General features: G+C 36.4%; 1 long non-coding RNA gene across 1 annotated transcript; it reads right to left on the bottom strand.

The window, feature by feature from the left end:
• Positions 1-4900: 4900 nt before the first annotated feature.
• On the bottom strand, positions 4901-8213 carry LOC125864522 (uncharacterized). Its single transcript, XR_007446238.1, has 2 exons — positions 8083-8213; positions 4901-6862 (listed from the first exon to the last, which is right to left on the bottom strand). It is a non-coding gene; the product is annotated as an uncharacterized LOC125864522 (long non-coding RNA).
• Positions 8214-19018: the final 10805 nt, after the last annotated feature.

The following is a 19018-nucleotide window of genomic DNA, read 5'->3' as shown; positions in this document are numbered from 1 at the left end:
TCATCCAAATCTGGAATGAGGCGCTGGTGAGATTTTATGCCGGAGAAGAGAAGGAGATCGCCGGAGCTGATCCAGTGGGCAAGTCTTCAAACCAACGGATAATACTGGGCTCTGAAAAGTCTTTATCCGTACTGGAAACAACTGAACAAACAGAGGAACACGTGGGTTGTTCAAATTTTTTTGAAACACTAACCCTAACACGTGACTGGACACTTACAAATCAAACAAAGGGCAAAGAAAGGTTGGGCCTGGACCCGTTGGCCCAGTTCAGCAGAAATTATAACAACAGAGTTGGGCCTAATGTAACAAAGACTTCAGACCCAGTCCAAATTGAGATAGAAGTTAATAAACTATTGTCAATGGGTTTGGAAGATGAGTTAGTAAACAGCCCAGGAACCATCGTAGAGGCTTACAATAGTCTTGAACTGGCCGAAGAGCAAAGCGATGATGATGCGATGTCTATAATCCAGATGGACGACAAGGAGAACTTCGCTACGCAAGCAGGGGAGAATTTACAGTTGGAAGAGAAGGAGGAGAGGGATGACACAGTAGAGGATATTTTACCTCTAAACTCAACAGTGGGTGAAGGCACAACAGAATCTGAGAAAATGATTCCCATGTGGGTTCAACAGAATATAATTGAACTGAGTAAGGAATTTGGAGTCCACTTTCAAGGCTGTGAGGAGGCGGCTTTGAAATTATTCATGAAAATCGATGGCAAAAGACAAGTAATAGATGAGATATCAGGGGCAATAGTGCCAATGACTCCAAAAGAAAAGGTTTCAAAGAAGCTTAAAAACCTGGAACCAACCAGCAATTTCATTAGCTTTGGAACAAGAAGTAGAGGGGGGTGTTTTGTGAGCAACCTTAATGAAGGTTAACATAGTGTCATGGAATGTGAGAGGCCTCAATGATCTTGGGAAGAGGCTGATGATCAAGAACATGGTACACAAATGGAAGGCAGATGTCTATTGTTTTCAGGAATCTAAATTAAGAGGTGATATAAGGGAGACAATTAAAGAACTATGGGCGAATAGAGGGGTAAATCGCACACAATTGGAAGCCAGAGGTACCAAAGGGGGGATTATCATTCTATGGGACAACAACATATGGGAGGGAGAGGTTTGTGAGGTAGGGGCTTACTGTATTACTGTAAGATTTAGGGGGAAAACACAGAATTTCAGCTGGCACCTTTCAGGTGTCTATGCTCCAAACAACAGAGAGGAAAGGGAAGAGGTTTGGGGGGAACTAGGAGCAGTAAGGAGTCTATTTAATGGCCCTTGGGTGATTGCAGGGGATTTCAATGTTGTGAGGTTCCCTTCTAAGAAGAATTGTAACAGAATCACCAAAGCTATGGAGGATTTTTCAGATTTCATTGAGGACATGGAATTAGTAGACCCACCACTCATAGGTGGCAGCTTTACTTGGAGAAAAGGAGATAGGCACATTACAGCAGCAAGATTGGATAGGTTCCTATTTTCAGAAGAATGGGAGATATCATTCAAGAAAATCAAACAAACTCTTATGCCTAGAGTCACCTCAGACCATAACCCGCTGCTACTAGAATGTGGAAATTGGGAGAGGTCACAGTCGTATTTTAAATTCGAAAATTGGTGGTTGCAAACTGAAAATTTCAAAGAGAGAGTTAAGGGGTGGTGGGACTCCGAAATTTTTGTGGGTAGACCAGATGACATTCTAGCTTGCAAGATGAAGGCTCTCAAAGTAAAACTGAAAGAATGGAGCAAAACTGTACAAGGTAATCTAGGTTTACAGAAACAGAACATCTTGAATCAACTTTATGAGTTATATATGATCCATGAACAAAGGTGCTTGTCTGAAGATGAATCATATCTGCGGGCTGTCCTGTCAGTAGAGTTTGAGGAAGTGGCAAAAAGAGAAGAAGTAGCATGTAGGCAAAGATCCAGGGCTATATGGTTGAAAGAGGGTGACAAAAACACACAGTTTTTCCACAGAATAGCAAACAGTCGCAAGAGATACAACAACATTGACAGTCTTCTGATTAATGGAACTAATGTCACAGACTCAATAACAATTAGGGAGGAGATCACAGGTTTCTACCAAAACCTTTACAGAGAGAATGAACACTGGAGACCCCAATTTAGCCCCAGAGAACAAGTTGTGCTCAATGAAGAAGACAACCTCCTTCTTCAAAGTCAATTTGGAGAACAAGAAATTAAAGAATGTGTTTGTGATTATGCAGGAGATAAGGCTCCTGGTCCAGATGGTTTTACCATGGCTTCTTTCATACATTGTTGGGATGTGGTGAAGGTAGAGGTGATAGCAGCCATTCAGAACTTCCATAGTCAAGGCTATTTTGAAAAGAGTTTCAATGCTACATTTATAACCTTGATCCCAAAAAAGATGGGGGCAACAGAATTGAAGGACTTCAGGCCCATCAGCTTGATTAGCAGTGTCTACAAGATCATATCCAAGGTCCTAACAGAAAGACTCAAGAAAGTGATGTCAAAGCTGGTGGATACACATCAATTGGCATTCATTAAGGGCAGGCAAATCATGGATGCCATACTTATAGCTAATGAATGTGTAGATGTGAGGAAAATAACTGAAATTCCTGGGATTCTACGTAAGTTGGACATAGAAAAGGCCTATGATCACCTCAACTAGGACTTTATGTGGTACACACTAGAGAATCCCGACTACTTTCATCTATAAAAAGCAACATTCAAGAATTGCTTCCAGATGAGATCAACAAGATTCTCTGTTCTTATCAATGGAGTTGCTCATGACTCCTTTCCTGCTTATAGAGGAACTAGTCTCTGGTAACATGCATTGAACATTTATCTTCAAATATATAATACAAATTTTGTATTGCAAATGATAAATTTTAAATGAACATGCATTGAACGTTTATCTTAAAATATTTAATACAAATTTTGTATTGCAAATGATAAATTTTAAATGATACATCTACTATTGGACTTTCTCTATGCTATAAAATAAAAATCAGAACACACAAAAAACATAATGACTCATAAGTTGAGGTTAGAAAATATTGCAAATTTGATGTTACTTTAGCGACATTGTAGTACTTTAACTTATACAAAATACATACTATAATAAAAGAACTTAGCTCCTAAAATTAACTATCATGCATGAAAAATAAAAATTAAACTGATACATGTATTGAATCGCATCATGATCACCCAAATGCAGTTAAAAGACACAAAACCTTGCTTTGACACAAATACATGAATACTCCTTCCATCCCAATTTATGTGGCACTTTTCGGATTTCGAGATTCAAACAAAAAATTTGAAGATTACATGCACAAATTACCGGTCAAACATAAACCGACTCTCGAAAAACAAAAAGCGTCCCATAAATTGGGACAGAGGGAGTATTAAAAAAGTCAAAAAGGGGGGAGGGGTGGAGGGGGATGATAAGTACCTGATGGAGAAGAAAACTCAATAAAGTGTGAACATTTTTACCAAATAAAATAATAGAAATGACTAATTTATGATGAGATGTTAGGAAAAGTAGAAAATACTCAATTACTTATGAGATGTTGGAGTTATATATACACGATCCCCTGTCTCCATCCTCTTTTATTCTTGTTATGGAAGGACCAAGTAAATTGTTCTCAAAAGTTGTTCACCTCAGTTGGATGAAAGGTTATGCAGCAGACCACAGAGGAGGTTTGAACACTTCTCACATTTTATGTTCATATGATACTTTGATTTCTTGTGAAGCTGAAGAGCAACAAGTTCTTTTTTTCAGAATGATTATTGGTAGTCATATTAATTTCTCAAAAACCTTCCAGTTTCCTGTAGACATTGTTCCCAACATTAAATGACTGGTCTACATCTTAAATTGCAATATAGGAAACCTTCCCATATATCTGGGATTACCCTTGGGAGAAAATTCATGTCTATTTCTATTTGGGGCTGCATTCTAGTGAAGGTGGAAAAAAGACTTTCAAATCCGAAATGTCAACATCTTTCCTTGGGCAGTAGATTTATTGGCATCAATAGTGTACTCAATACCCTACTAACACTATTCTCCTATTTCCGTCCCCCAGTTTGGTCATTGACAGATTGAACAAGCTGAAAAAATAATATTCTTTGGCAAGGTAACAAACAGACGAAGGTTAGTCTGGTAAATGGAGTCGCCGCAGATAAGAGATAGAGCGGTCCAGGAGTAAAAAGATTTGGAAACATACAAAGAAGACTTATTATATAATGGTTGAGAAGATCTAATAAAGATAACAATGCCCTATGGAGGAGAATTGTGAAAGATAAATATTCTTTATTAGATCACTAGATGACAAAATTAAGAATGCTCTGCATGGCACAGTTTGATGGAAATTCATTAGATCATTCTGAGAGAATTCTTTTCCAACACAAGATCACTTTTGGAGGATGATGAACAGATTAACCTTGGGAAGACTGGCTGGGGACTTCTCCTCTCGTGGATCAATTTCCAGATTTGTACACTATACGTCTCAGTAAAATGCTACTGCTGGATCACATTAAATTGGAACCTCATTCTTTACAGGACATTGTTATGTTTGGGAGATAGAACATACAAGTCTTTTGTTGTGACTTTTGAACCTAACATCATGTTTACAGCTCTAAACAAGTCTGGTCCCCCAGAGTAAATGAAACATTCCATAGGCTTGTTCTCAGCCAATCTAGCTATAAGTAGTTAACTCCTCCTGACACAAGTTCGTAGCCATGGAAGAAAATTTGGGGCAACAGGCTCCATTCAAGGTGAATTACTTTATTTGGTGGTAGCCAATGATGCTTAGAGCCTCAGCCACCCAAACTCCAGAGGAAGGGTTCCATTTATGCAGTAAATGTTCGTTATGAGAGGAGCAATCAGAGGATTTGAATCATCTATTTTTCCACTGTACAGTTACCTCTCAAATCTGGAGTCCTTTTCTAAACATCCTGAGAATTAGCTTGTCAATGCATAACTCGACGGTAGAGTTTCAAAAATTTGGGAGTAAAAGAGATCTCAATAAAAATGCAAGTTACAGTTGGAACACTATTCCTCAGGCTGTATGGTGGATAGACTGGATAGAGAGAAACTTTTATGGCAAAAAAAGGAGGCATAGATAGCCTTGCAAGAGAATGTAAATGGCATTATTGATACAGTAACTACTTAACGTGAACTGCAACTATGTTTTGATGCATTAACTTAGTGCTTCTTTGATATCAACAAAGATTGACCATTGTTCATAAAAATTTCTGACTAAAAAATGGCGGTCCAAAATAGAGGAGAAGTGTACTTTAGCAATTGATCTTCTCAGAGTAAAGAGGTAGGGTTGACATTTCCTAAAGGTTGAGGAAAATAGCAGTCTACATAAGCAAGAAAATGAAAAAGTACTCATCATATTTAACTAATGTTATACTTCACTCTAATAAAAATACAAATGCAAGGCATATATATGAGGCATACAAGAAAACTTGGAGATTGCGAGTTTCTTTGAGAACAAATATTTGATCTCAACTTTGAAGGGGTAGCAGAGGACATTCCAACAAAACCTAATATTTCTGTTCCCGAAAACTCAAAAGTAACAACCAACAACCCTATAATTAAGCAAGTGACAACTTAAAGTATTCTTTATCCTTAGATAAAGCAAGTGACAAGTAGCTATTAATTTTAACAACCACCTTTCAAACAAAATATTTCATATGCTCCATGATCTAAAAAAGTTGATCATAGCAGCACCACAAGAAGCATAAGAAACTACATTTTCAGCTTAAGCTACTAGCACCTCCCCAATTGGAGAACATGCAAATAGTCTATATTTTCAACCCCCTCCACTACTTAACTTCATCATTTGATAATATCCTCTTATCAAGACAGAGTAGCCATCATTCACCACTGCCAGCAGCTCAATCTTCTCTATGACAAATCTAGACATCTCAGAAGCAACAAAGCTCACTTGTAGAGCACTTGACACCCAAACAAAATTCACAATAAAAAGGAAGCTCATTGTATGGCTAAACAATTGTAAAATCCGAGAAGCACATACATGCAACATATTTCATTTCAGTGCTCTCTACCTCCTGTTTTTAACCTAAAATCAACTCTATACATAACCCTTCTCTACATTTAAACCTAATGAACATCTCTCGTGTGAGAATTTGGTCTGCTAGTATTAGCTGATTAGTTCTTCCTGACGAGGACTCGTGATCTTTGATAAAGTTTTGCCTCCACATTTCCCACACAGGATGACAAAGCATCCACCATTATGCCATCCAATTAGGTATTCTCATATTTCACAAAGTTGAAAAAGGGAAAAAGAAAAGGCGATTCAAATTCATCATTTGCAATCAGAACTTGACATCTTATTTCTCTTCAATTTGCACAATCACCTAGTTGTTACGTATTTATTAGTTTGTTTCATACAAAAGCAAAAGGGAGAGCAATGCAAGTACTAACCCAATAAAGGAAGTGAAAAGTTTCGATTATTTCTTTCAGAAACTGGTGACTTCTGCCATGCAAGTGATCTGAAACTATCCAATGGACTACCCTCTTCAGATGCATACACTGTTCCTATAGTTGTTCCAGATTTAAATTCTAATCCGTCATTGCCACCAATTCCATCGGAAGACCAATTCACTGGCGTCTCCTCCCCAGCCACTCGTCCCCGATTATCCCACCGAAAGCTCCATGTAGGAGATTGGCGAACATTTCTCTGCAAATTTTCGCAGCTTGATTCATCTAGAAAAGCTCTATCTCTAGCAGTAACACAGCAAGCGGAACCCATGCTTGCTTACACGCAAAGCATACATTACTTGGGCAGCTATCAGTCAGACCAATGAAAATGCCAGCATATTACTTCACGATTCAAATTTGAGAGTTAAATTTTCTGAAACAACAAAAAAGAATGAAGTCAAAAAATCAAAACTATCGAAAGCAAAGCACATATGCATTTTAACTATCGCAGCAAAATCTTTTTGGTACACAAGAACGCATCACGAATTATCCTTCATATTGAACACATAGCATGTGAAGGGTTTGAGTCACAATGCTTTCATACATGCCATATTAATTGGACACTTTTAGGCATTCAAGAGCCAATCTCCAAACTCAACATGGATATTTTCCAGGTTGCTTGCATTGTTAAACCCATTCAAGTTTTGTACAGAGATCGGCATACATCATGCTTGCGCCACCAAGTCACCCAATACAACACTCTCACACCCAATAAAATAAAATTTATGAAGAAAGTAGCAACAGTTAATGCTGAAAATCTGGGAAGAGATGCCTCTTAGAAGAGAAAAAAATATTCATTGAAAATACCAATATAACATTCCACTAGAAAATAAATTTCCCATTTTTAAAAGATCACTTTCAGCTCAAAACGGAACTGCGATTTCCAATTTTGTAAAATTCTATAGGTCTAACATACTTCAACAACAAGGCATTAGAAGAGAATAATCCCATAAAAGAAAAGAACCTTCCTAGTGAAGAATTACAAACAGTACAGTCAACACAAACACTATTGTTCGATGAAATCCAACTCACTGAATATGATAAAACAGTTATTCTCCGTGTTAGTAACTACAAAAAAGCACAAACTGAAAGAACTTCATGCTGAAGAGTCAACACAAACATTACTGTTCAGCAAAACCAAATTCAACAAATCTTATAACATGTTATCATTCGTGATAATTATTACACAATAAAGCAAAATATCCATTAAATCAGATCCCCGAACTAAAGCTAAGATCCATTTCACCAATTCTATTATAAAAAAAAAAAACTCAATCACATCTAACTAATTTACAAGAAATCACTATTACGGAGTGAGTCCCTGTTGCAAAAAAAAAAAAAACCTAAAAATGTATCAAACACAACGGAGGTCATAGAGATCCAAAAAACTAATAAAATGATAAAAATAAAAATAATCAGCAATCATCTCCCCAGAAACCTCAGAATTTCCATTACTTATCTCTAAACCTAGTCAATCACACATATCCATTCATCAAACAAATTCTACAGCTCAAATAAGTACATACAACAAATTCCAAAATATATAAACATATCAAATCTCTGTAAAAACAAAATAAACCGATCAATTCTTACCGTGAAATTCGCTATCCGGCGACGGTGTAGCAGAGAAATCAAGCGATTAGTGAAGAGAGGTGGGATGGATGGGTTATATATATAGAGAGAGAAGTCAGGTCGTTTTAGACGGCGATTTGCAAATGCTTATTGCGTTTTTCCGTTTGGGGGTTACAAAATAAACATAAGAATTTCACGGGAAGGATGGTTTTGTTTAAATGGCGTTAAGTGACACGTGTAAGGGAATTGTTTTGTTTGTTATGTTGGTTAAATTGCCTCCTTTTTTGTCACTAAATTTGCAAAACCAGGAGTTAAAAATATTGGGATCCAACTTTGTTTGGAAGGTTGTTACTTATCATTTCATGTATCAGTATTATAAGTATTATTTGGAGAGAGAAATATCGTAAACACTCTTAAAATTAGTATAAATTATTAGTTTTGTCTTTAAATTATTGATCGTCTTAAAAATATTTTTTTATTTGACTTACTAAAAATTTAAATTTAGATATTTCCTTCATTCGTCACATGACATAGTGAGTGGTCTCAAGATCTTGTAGGGACATGAGACTCTTAATAAAAGTATCAAGAGAACGGTTGAAAACATCTTTAAACTTAGCAAGAATTTAGTGTGTATTTCACTTATATTGCAAATTTGGTTTATATTTAAGTTCACCTGGCTAAGTAAAAGGGTGTTTTTAATAGTGTCAATTGTTTGGAGATGAAGTTAATAGTTCGTGTCGAGTATAGGTGGTATTTTCAATACTTCTCTCTATTATTTTTGATGAATGGATACTTAAATAAATTATATTTTCTTCGTTTTGATTTACATGATGTAATTTAACTGAATATGAAATTTAAGAAAGAGAGATATTTTTTTTAAAAAAATTGTGATCTAACATAAGTAATAGATATTTTTGTGACTATGCATGAGACTTACGCTCAACAGATCGATGAGACTGACGTCCTGTGTTTTAGGGCTTACACCTCTCACATTACAATACCTAAAATATCTCGCCTCACGCTCTACATTTTAAAATATTGTTGCATTGTGCTTTACTATTGTAACACAATTTTTAAAGGGTAAAATTTATAAATGCATACATGTGGATAAATATATAGTTTAGGGTATAATTACGTGCCTTTATTTTAGTTTTTGAAATAACTTTTCGTATTATAATTATTTTGCCATAGACATGTATGTGGCACAATGAAATACATGTATCTCAGATACATACAAGTCAAATTAGGTGTTATTTGTTTTATATACACTATATCCAAGTGTGATTTGCATATATCATGGGATATACTGTTTCTCTCACTTGACTCTCTCTCCTCTCTCGCTCGCGTCTCTCCCTATAATTTTGTATTTCAGAATATATTTCATATCAATAATGCATATATCTGACTTAAATTTGATACGAAATTATTAGTTAATAAAATAATATATAATTATTTCAAACTATAAAGTGAATTGGTACTTATAGTAGGAATTTGTGTGTGCAATGTTTCACCACTAGAAAACATCTTTTAATATGTAATTGGGAACAATTAAAAGTTTCCGCATAAAGTTATGGTCTAGTTGTTCTTTTTCCATTATAAGTTATTGTCCAATATGCCTAGTCAAGTGAAAAAGACAAAAAACAAAAAAAAAAAACGAGTATGAAGAACGTGGTGGGCGGTGATTGATAGTTGAGTTTGAGAGTCAGTAGGCATTTAGTCAAAAGCCCAAATGGGAACACAAATTTAAAAAAATTGGAAAAAAAATATGGAATTAACAAAAGTGGTACTGGTCAAAGCAATACCACTTATAGTACGTTGAAATTTGAAAATTTAGGCATATGTCAATATTTGTTTTTCAACGCCCAACATATATATATTTATTTATTTATCTCTATCACGTATCTGTTAAAAAAAATTATATGTAAAGAGATTGGAAATCGACTCCTTTTGATTGAATAGTTTTTAGAAAAGTATCAAGTGTCCATAAACTAAAAAAATCATATGTTGAAATGATTGATTTACAAATTTTTAATATTAATCAAATATATAATAAATGAATAATTTAATTTGACAAATTTATAAGTTTAATCGAAATCGTTTGAAATTTTGTCTTTCAAATAATATAAAAAAGTGAGTGCCACTTGGCTGGAAAAAACAAATGTGAGTGCCACCCAATAAGCTAGTCCGCACGTAGGGATGGCAATGGGGCGGTGTATGGCGGGGGCGGTGTATGGCGGGGTGAGCTTAACCCACAAAAATTTTAATTCGCCCTGTTTCGCTCCGCCCCGCATAACAACTCTTTTCATTTTCTACCCGTCCCGCATAGACCCACCCTGCATGAACTCGCCCCGCATAATTTTTTTAATATTTTTTTTCTAGCTATGTTTGATACTAAAAATCAAATTCATAAAAATAAATTCATTTTTTCATTAAGTTGTATTAATTTAATAGGATAGTACTTTAAATTTTATTTTTTAGAGGTCAATAGGAAAACATGTAAGAAATTGTATTACTTTTTATTGAACCATTTTCATTTATTATCTTGAATATTTTAGTAGCTTTAATGAATTTATCTTAATAAATAATGTTCTATCACTCTTAAAACATGTAAAAAGTTTAAATTCAGTTTGAACCCACATAAAATCTCATATACGCGCAACCCGCTCCGCCCCACATTAATTTTTTTTTAAAAACCCACTTCTACCCTCCCCGCATCCGACCCGCCCCACACAACCTTAAACCTGCCCCGCCTCACGTAGCCTTAAACCCACCCCGCCCCACATCCGCCCCGCCCCATTGCCATCCCTATCCACACGTATTACGACGTTATATAGAAAAACTTATTATATGTGAGTGTTGCTTAATGTTAACTCTTCATACCAATAATGATTGTTGAGGTGGAGTGATAAATATTTTTTCATTTTTAATCAAAGGTACTTTTGATTCGAGTTTCCTTAGTTGTGGAGCCGTCTTTGTACTTAGGGAGCGTTTTACCTCCAATGTGGGACTTCTCGACATGAATTTATATTTAACCAAACTTTAATATACGTTCGAAACTGCGGATAAGAAATTTAAAAAGAAAAACTCTTCACTTTTTTTTAAAATTTATGTGACATTATTTAATATAATATTCGTGGTTATAATTTATAAGCTTTGTCACTAAGAATAATTTTTTTAAAAAAAATATTACATTTATTGTTCAATATCCAGAATTAGGATATGGTGATGAACAATTCCTTGACTCTGGAATGTTCTATGAACTGAGAGTAGAGAGTTGAGAGAAAATGTAATTTCAATATCTTTGTTAATTAATTCCAACTGAGTGTTTGTTTACATATATACAAGAACAAGAAAGTATCTTCTAACTACCCTAACTAACTTTAGCTAACTAGTCCTCTAGATTATTCTAATTTCATATTTGTAACAGCCCGTATTATGCATATGCTTACTCTATTCTTGTGATACTTGGCATAGCCGTATAGTATAGGTGAGGGACCATGTTTCTCATATGACTAGCATTGATTTAAACTAGCTCGGAAGGTGATGTGATGCCTTGCACGTTTCAGCATGACTGCAAGTTAACTCCAACGGGAGTATTTAAACTCGAGACGGTAAAGTGGTAGTTGAGCTTAAAGTGTAAAGTTAAGTGGTAAGTTAAAGCCAAAGGGATTAACATTTAGAAAATGGAATAAAATAACTGAGTTGCTTGCTTGACTGAACTAAGCTTGTAGGTGACAAGTAGGGGTATCACCTACTTTGACTTATTGACTAGTCCAAAGGACCAAGTAGGTGCATCACCTACTTGAGCTATATGGATCTAGTTAAAAAGGCCAAGGTTTATGGATCAAATTGGGCCTATGCTAATGTACTCACTTGAGGCCCAAACAAAGTTAAATAAAAGGAAAATGAAATTTAAGCCCGGCAGCCAAATCTGTCAAGGCCCAATATTTTAGCCTAAGTGAAAGCTAGTAGGTGCATCACCTAGTTTGACCTTTTGAGCTGCTCGATGTACATAAGCAGGTGCATCACCTACTTGACCAATTAGTGGCTGAAAATGGACCAAAAAGGGATGTTCTAGAGGATTAATTTTTTTATGGTCAAGAAGGCTTCATATAAACCCAATATGAGCTGATCTTTTCACTCATTTTAACATACAAAATCCACAATTCACTCCAGCTCTCTCTCTCTCTCTTTTCTCTTAAGAATTAAAACAGTAGCCTTAAAGTTCCTTCTAGGGTTCTTGAAGAAATCCTCATATCTGCAAACCAAGGTAAGAGAAACACTTATAGATTTAGCTTAATTCTCCCACGAAAGACTAGAAAACATGTTATTCATGCTTAATTATAAGTACAAGGCAGAAGTTTCCACAAGCTACTACTCACTTTCCTTAATTATTAAGATACTTTTCTCTTCTTCTTTGGTTTAAGTGTGAAGGGAAGTTGAAGTTCTAGAGGAATTCAAGTTATAAGGAGAAGTTGCAGAAATTGAGGTAAGGTGACTGCTCCATTTTCTTCCTCCTTATGTATAAGTTTGAGTGAGGAATTATGGGTGTGCTGTTAACAAAACTCAAGGGGGTAGTGAGTTCAATAATTGGTTGTATGATAAAGAATATTTGAGGTTGTTTTATGTGTATTGTTGTTGGTGCAGTTTGGGTAATCTTGGAAAAGGATATTTAATGGGGAGAAAAGAAAGGTGTGGTGATACACATTATTTTAAGGGTTGTATGGGCTCATTATCCGTCAAAGTTAGCTACTGTTTTACGAGGCTCACGGTGTAATAGCTGCTAATTTTAGTTTATCATGACTTATATTGTAGATTAAAACCTAAAAGGGGAGGCTGAATCATGATAGTTGTATTGGTCAGAAGATAAGGTATGTAATCGATTCAATATTCTTCGGCATGAATTCTGATACTTGCAATCAATATCAATAAGGGAATTTCCCAAGTTCTATTCCTAGTAAAGGAAACATAGTGGTAGTGTACGATCTCCAAATAACTGACAATATTTCCTCATCTCCTTAGTGTATAGAATTACTTCATTATATGTTCACTACTCTATACTTATGTAATTATCCTTCTATGTGCTGGTATAGAAATGGTATTTGCAAAAGCAAGTTTGGTGAATCCTTCTCTTAAGTCAATTGAAGTCAATTGTATCATTTAAGCTCACAAGTAATGCATTGATGTTACATAGCTCCTTATGTCATTGTTACTGCCTTAAAGTATTATTTTCATGTCTTCTACTACTGGTCTGTAGTTCCAAATATCAAAAATGATTATGACCACCAAAATGATAATCTCAAAGATTAAAGAATCTAAGTAAAGCAATCTGTATAATTATGGGTGGTAGCTCAGGGACAAAAGCCTAGCATGGGCCAATCCCAATTGGTATAGAAAGGTGGCAGCTCAGGGGCGAAAGCCTAGCTTGGGCCGATCCCAATTTGTGTAATTATGAGGACCGCATCCCAGGGGTTAAAGTACTTAGTATGGGTCATCCTCCTCCACCACTGATCAGTTGGTCATTCGCATCACATGCCTTATAAAGATCATAACACACAAAAAGGTAAAGACAAGAATGTAACATACATGATCCCACAAGAGTTAACAAAGGTGGTCTTCTATTCTGATTTATGCACATATGTATTGACACTCAGTTTCATTCGAACTCTTATTTATATATGTTATTGCCTTATATATTTAGTACATTTTCTCGTACTGACGTCCCTCGCGGGAGACGCTGCATTTCATGCTGCAAGCACATGTACTTCAGCTAGTAGACCTCTTCAATAGGAGCACAAGACACTTAGCTACTTTTGGTGAGCTCCAGATTGATTCGGAGCTTTACTGAGTCCTTGATAGATTCATTTTGGTATTGTATCGTAGTTAAGGGTAAGGCAGGGTTTGTCCAGACATACTTTAAGGTTTTCTATCTTTTAGAGGCTTTGTGGACTTATGTATATGGTTCAGTTGCATCTTAACAAGTTGTGGTCTCAGCGGCCAAGTCTTGTATATAAGTTTTAGGTCTACTTATATTGGTTTGTATCACTGCATCCTATGTGAACTTGTCACAAGATGTTCATAGTTATATGCATAGTTAAGCCCAGGTTACATGCTGGTTCTCTCGGGCCTTTAGAGCATTGGGTGCCTGTCCGTCTTAATGAGATTTGAGGCGTGACAATATTGACCCCAACTACTCATGTGATGCCTTATTTAATACTCCCCCTCAAGTTTGAAGGTATGAACAGATTCATTACACCAAACTTGGACAACAAATGTTCATGTTGAGACTTCCCTAGACCTTTAGTTAGCATGTCAGCTTCTTGTTCCTTGGTGTGTAGATACTTTGTTTCAATTAGTCCTTGTTGAATCTTCTCGTGTATGAAATGACAATCCAACTCGATATGCTTTGTTCTTTCATGTAGTACTGGATTGGCAGCAATTTGTATTGTTGATTTACTGTCATTATAGATGGTAACTGGAGTTTGAACTTTAGCTCCCAGTTCCTTGAACAAATTAACTATCCATGTAACTTCAGCTACAACACTTGTCATACTTCTATACTCAGCTTCAGCTGAGCTTCTAGATATTGTTGCCTATTTCTTTGACTTCCAAGAGATCAATGACTCTCATAACTTTACCATAAAACCTGAAACTGATCTTCTTGTTTGTAAATAGGCTCCCAATTTGCATCACAGTAAACTCTCAATTGTTTGGGGCTTGTGCTGGACAGTAGTACTCCTTGCCCTGCTTGTCCTTTTATATATCTTACAACTTTAAGTGTAGCATTTAGATAAGATTGCTTTGGTTGGTGTAGAAATTGACTCAGTGTTTGGGTGGCAAACGAAATGTCTAGTCTTGTAACATTAAGATATAATAGCTTGCCAACTAGTCTCCTATATACAGTTGCATCTTCCAGTAGCTTATCTTCATGGTCTTTCCCATTTAGATCATCATACTCCTTAGTTGTTAGCTGTACATAGGGATCAAGTGGTGTAGAGGCTGGTTTAGCAGCACCAAGACCAACCTCAAAAATGATTTCCAAGGTGTATTTTCTTTGATGCATGACAATACCTCCTTGTGACCTGGAAAATTCAATCACAAGAAAGTATCTTAAGTCTCCTAAATCTTTCATCTTGAAAGTATTCTGTAATATTCCCTTTGTTGCTTGTATCAGATTAAGATCATTTCCAGTGATCATCATATCATCTACATAGACTAGAATTATCACCAAGAATTCACCAGTCCTTTTATAAACAGTGAGTAATCTAAATGGCTTTGAATAAAACCAAGTTTGAAGAGTGCCTCAGTGAGTTTTACATTCCATTGTCTAGGAGCTTGTTTTAGACCATATAAAGATTTAATGAGCTTATATACTGGTTTCTCCCCTGCACATTAAAGCCTTTAGGAATCTGAAAACCTTGAGGAAGAGTCATATAAACTTCTTCAAGGAGGTCACCTTGAAGAAATGCATTTGAAACATCCATCTGATGAACATGCCACTGCTCAGTGACAGCAAGTGCCAAGACACTTCTGACTGTAACCATTTTCACCACAGGGGAGAAGGTCTCTTGATAATCAATACCCTCTCTTTGATTGAACCCTTTTGCAACCAATCTAGCTTTAAATTTGTCACCTGAAGCTAGATATTTGATCTTGAATACCCACTTGCAGCCAATAGCCTTCTTGCCTGGAGGCAAAGGAATAATGTTCCAAGTGTTGTTGGCATCCAAGGCTGAGATCTCAGAGGTCATAGCATCCACCCATCTTGGATCAAAACATGCTTCCTCAAAGGTAGAAGGTTCAACATCATTGCCAAAATTTGAGAGATAAGCCTGGTAAGGAGTGTGCAGATGATCATAAACAACATAATTGTCAATGGAATAAACTGGCTTGGTGTCAGTCTTGAGCTTTGCAGCTGCTACATAGTATTTCATCCATAAGGGGGCTCAGCTGCTCCTTGAGGATCTCCTTTGTTCAGAGGCAGGAACACCTGATGGAGATGGAGAAAGTGCAGGAACAACAGGTTCAACCACTGTAGGGGGTGGAATGTTAGGATCAGGATCAATGTCTGATGAGAAAGTGGTAGGAAATAATTTCTAAGCTGTGGAAGCTGGAACTACTAAGGGAAACATAGACTCTCTAAATAGAACATCTCTGCTAAGAAAGAAGTATTTGTCCTTCAGATCATATAATATATAACCTTTTGTATTCTCATTGTATCCCATATGGATAGCAACTACACTTAGAGGCTGAAATTTGTCTTGAATATACATTTTCTTGGCAAAGCATAAGCAACCTAGAACCCTCAGATGCTGAAGTGAAGGTTGTTTCTTATGAAAAACTTCATAAGGAGATTTGCCATGTAACACATGTGTAGAAAGCCTATTAATGATATATGTAGCACTGAGTATACAGTGTCCCCAAAATCTGGGAATGTGACCTTGGAATTTGATTGCCCTAGCTACCTCCAATATATGTTTATGTTTCCTCTCAGCAATCCCATTCTGTTGATGAGTGTGAATACAAGTTCTTTGATGAACAATGCCTAGACTGGTGAACAACTTGTGGCATTCAGTATTTATAAATTCAGAACCATTATCAATTTTGATGGTCTGAACCCTGAAGTTAAACTGAGTTTGTACCAAAATGAAGAAGTTTTGCAACACAACACAAACATCACTTTTCAATTTGATTAGGAATAACCACAACATTCTTGTACAATTATCAACAATAGTTGCAAAGAATCTATTACCATCATGGGTAGGAGTATTAAAGGGACCCCAAACATCAATGTGTAACAACTGAAAAAGAATGGTAGACATGGAAGTACTATGAACAAAGGGCAGTCTATGTTGTTTAGCTAGTGGACAAATTGTGCAAGTATGCACTTCTTTAGAACATTGAGTGACATGGAAATCAAAAACATGTGCTAGGACACCTGGTGATGTGTGACCTAGTCTTTGATATCATAGTAGGACTTGAGAATCTGACTGAGTTTGAGTTTCCTTATTAGCCTTTGCTATGAAGCACTGAGTGTGTTTGCCTCTACTGACCTTGTGAGTAGGCAAATGATAGAGACATGCATTCTCTCTACCAATCCCTTCACCTGCCAACTGTAGAGTCTTGAAATATGACAAAGTCAGGAAAGAAAGAAACAACACAATTTAAGTCCTTAGTAAGCTTGGAGACTGACAGAAGGTTGAACTTAAAATCAGGAATTAGGAGGACATTTTTAATTGTATCATATGGATTCATATGACAGGAGCCTGTATGAGTGACAGTAGCAGTATCTCCATTTAGTAAATATACTCTCCTAGGTCTATCTGGAGGAAGTTGTTGTTTATAATCAAGCATAGCAAAAGAAGATGTCATATGGTTAGTAGCACCTGAGTCTATAATCCATCCCTGCTGCTTAGTACTGACTGTGAGTGCAATATCCTTACCTGATGAGGATGAGCACTCCTGAGCTAGATTTGCACCTCCAGCATTGTTAGATTGAGATGCAGTTGATCCCTCAGTTCCTCCCTGAATATTAGCTTGTCCAAGCATTTGTAGTATATGATTATATTGATCATGTATAACACTCATACCTCTGGTGTAGTCATTGTGATCCAACTTTCCACTAGAACCTCTACCATATGAAATGTTGCCTGAATTTATTTCTCTATTGTGATTAGGATCTCTTGTGTACCTGTGCTCATGTTCAGCACTGACAGCATTGTGAGCATCTTGAAATTGTCTTCTCTCATTGTTATTCTTTCCTCGTCCATATGCATGTCATTTTTTCCTCCTTTCAAGACCAGGAAGATATCCATGAAGTTGGAAACAAATAGCTCGAGTGTGCCATGTTCGATTACAGTAATCGCAGAATGCATTGGGATCATAGCTAGGGATGTTAGGGGATTTATGTTTAGGAGCTTGTGTTGGTGAGTTTCGAGTAGTGAACATCGCATGTAATTCAGCCTGTCCACCACTAGTAGTCTGTGACGTCCTACGCTTTCTCTCTCAATCAGCATAGAGTGGGCCTTATTTAGGGAGGGAAGGGGTATCATCATAAGAATCTGACCTCGTGCTTGATCATATGATTCATTAAGACCCATAAAAAACTGCAGCAACTTTTGATTATGCATGAATGCGACAAAATCTCTTGAATTAGGGCAATCACAACTAGGTACATGAGCTAAACTATTGAATTCCACCCAGTTCTCGCAATCGAGAAAAGTATACAGAAATAGTGCTCGTACCTTGACTGATGGTTGCAATTTCTTTGTGTAATTGGTAGATTCGACTTCCATCGACCTTATCATACCTTTCACACAGATCCTTCCACACATCTGCTGCATTAGTTGAGTAAACGATCCCTTTAAGTAGTTCCTTCGACACACAATTCATGATCCATGATAGAATAATGGCATTACATCATTCCCACAGAGTTTTCAGATTTTCCCCGTATGCTTCCTTTTTGCAAGATCCATCGATGAATCCAAGCTTGTTTCTTCCCAGAATTGCTATTCGCATGGCTCTGCTCCACACAGAGAAATTCTCAGATCCAGATAGTTGAATCAAAATCAACATAACACCTGAATTATTGATGTTATTCAAGAACAGAGGATGATTATGGCTCAGTTTTTCTGGTAACTCATTATCGACAGTTGTCATGACTGCGCCAATTCCTCAGAAGATAGCATAGATTGTGTGTGAATGATCACAACTACAATTATTGCAGTGATTGACAGTGCTCTGATACCATGTTCAATATCCAGAATTAGGATATGGTGATGAACAATTCCTTGACTCTGGAATGTTCTATGAACTGAGAGTAGAGAGTTGAGAGAAAATGTAATTTCAATATCTCTGTTAATTAATTCCAACTGAGTGTTTGTTTACATATATACAAGAACAAGAAAGTATCTTCTAACTACCCTAACTAACTTTAGCTAACTAGTCCTCTAGATTA

This window comes from Solanum stenotomum, chromosome 5 (assembly GCF_019186545.1).
Source record: "Solanum stenotomum isolate F172 chromosome 5, ASM1918654v1, whole genome shotgun sequence".
NCBI lineage: Eukaryota > Viridiplantae > Streptophyta > Magnoliopsida > Solanales > Solanaceae > Solanum > Solanum stenotomum.
The sequence above is the reverse complement of the archived record's forward strand: the minus strand, read 5'-3'. Positions and strand labels throughout refer to the sequence as shown.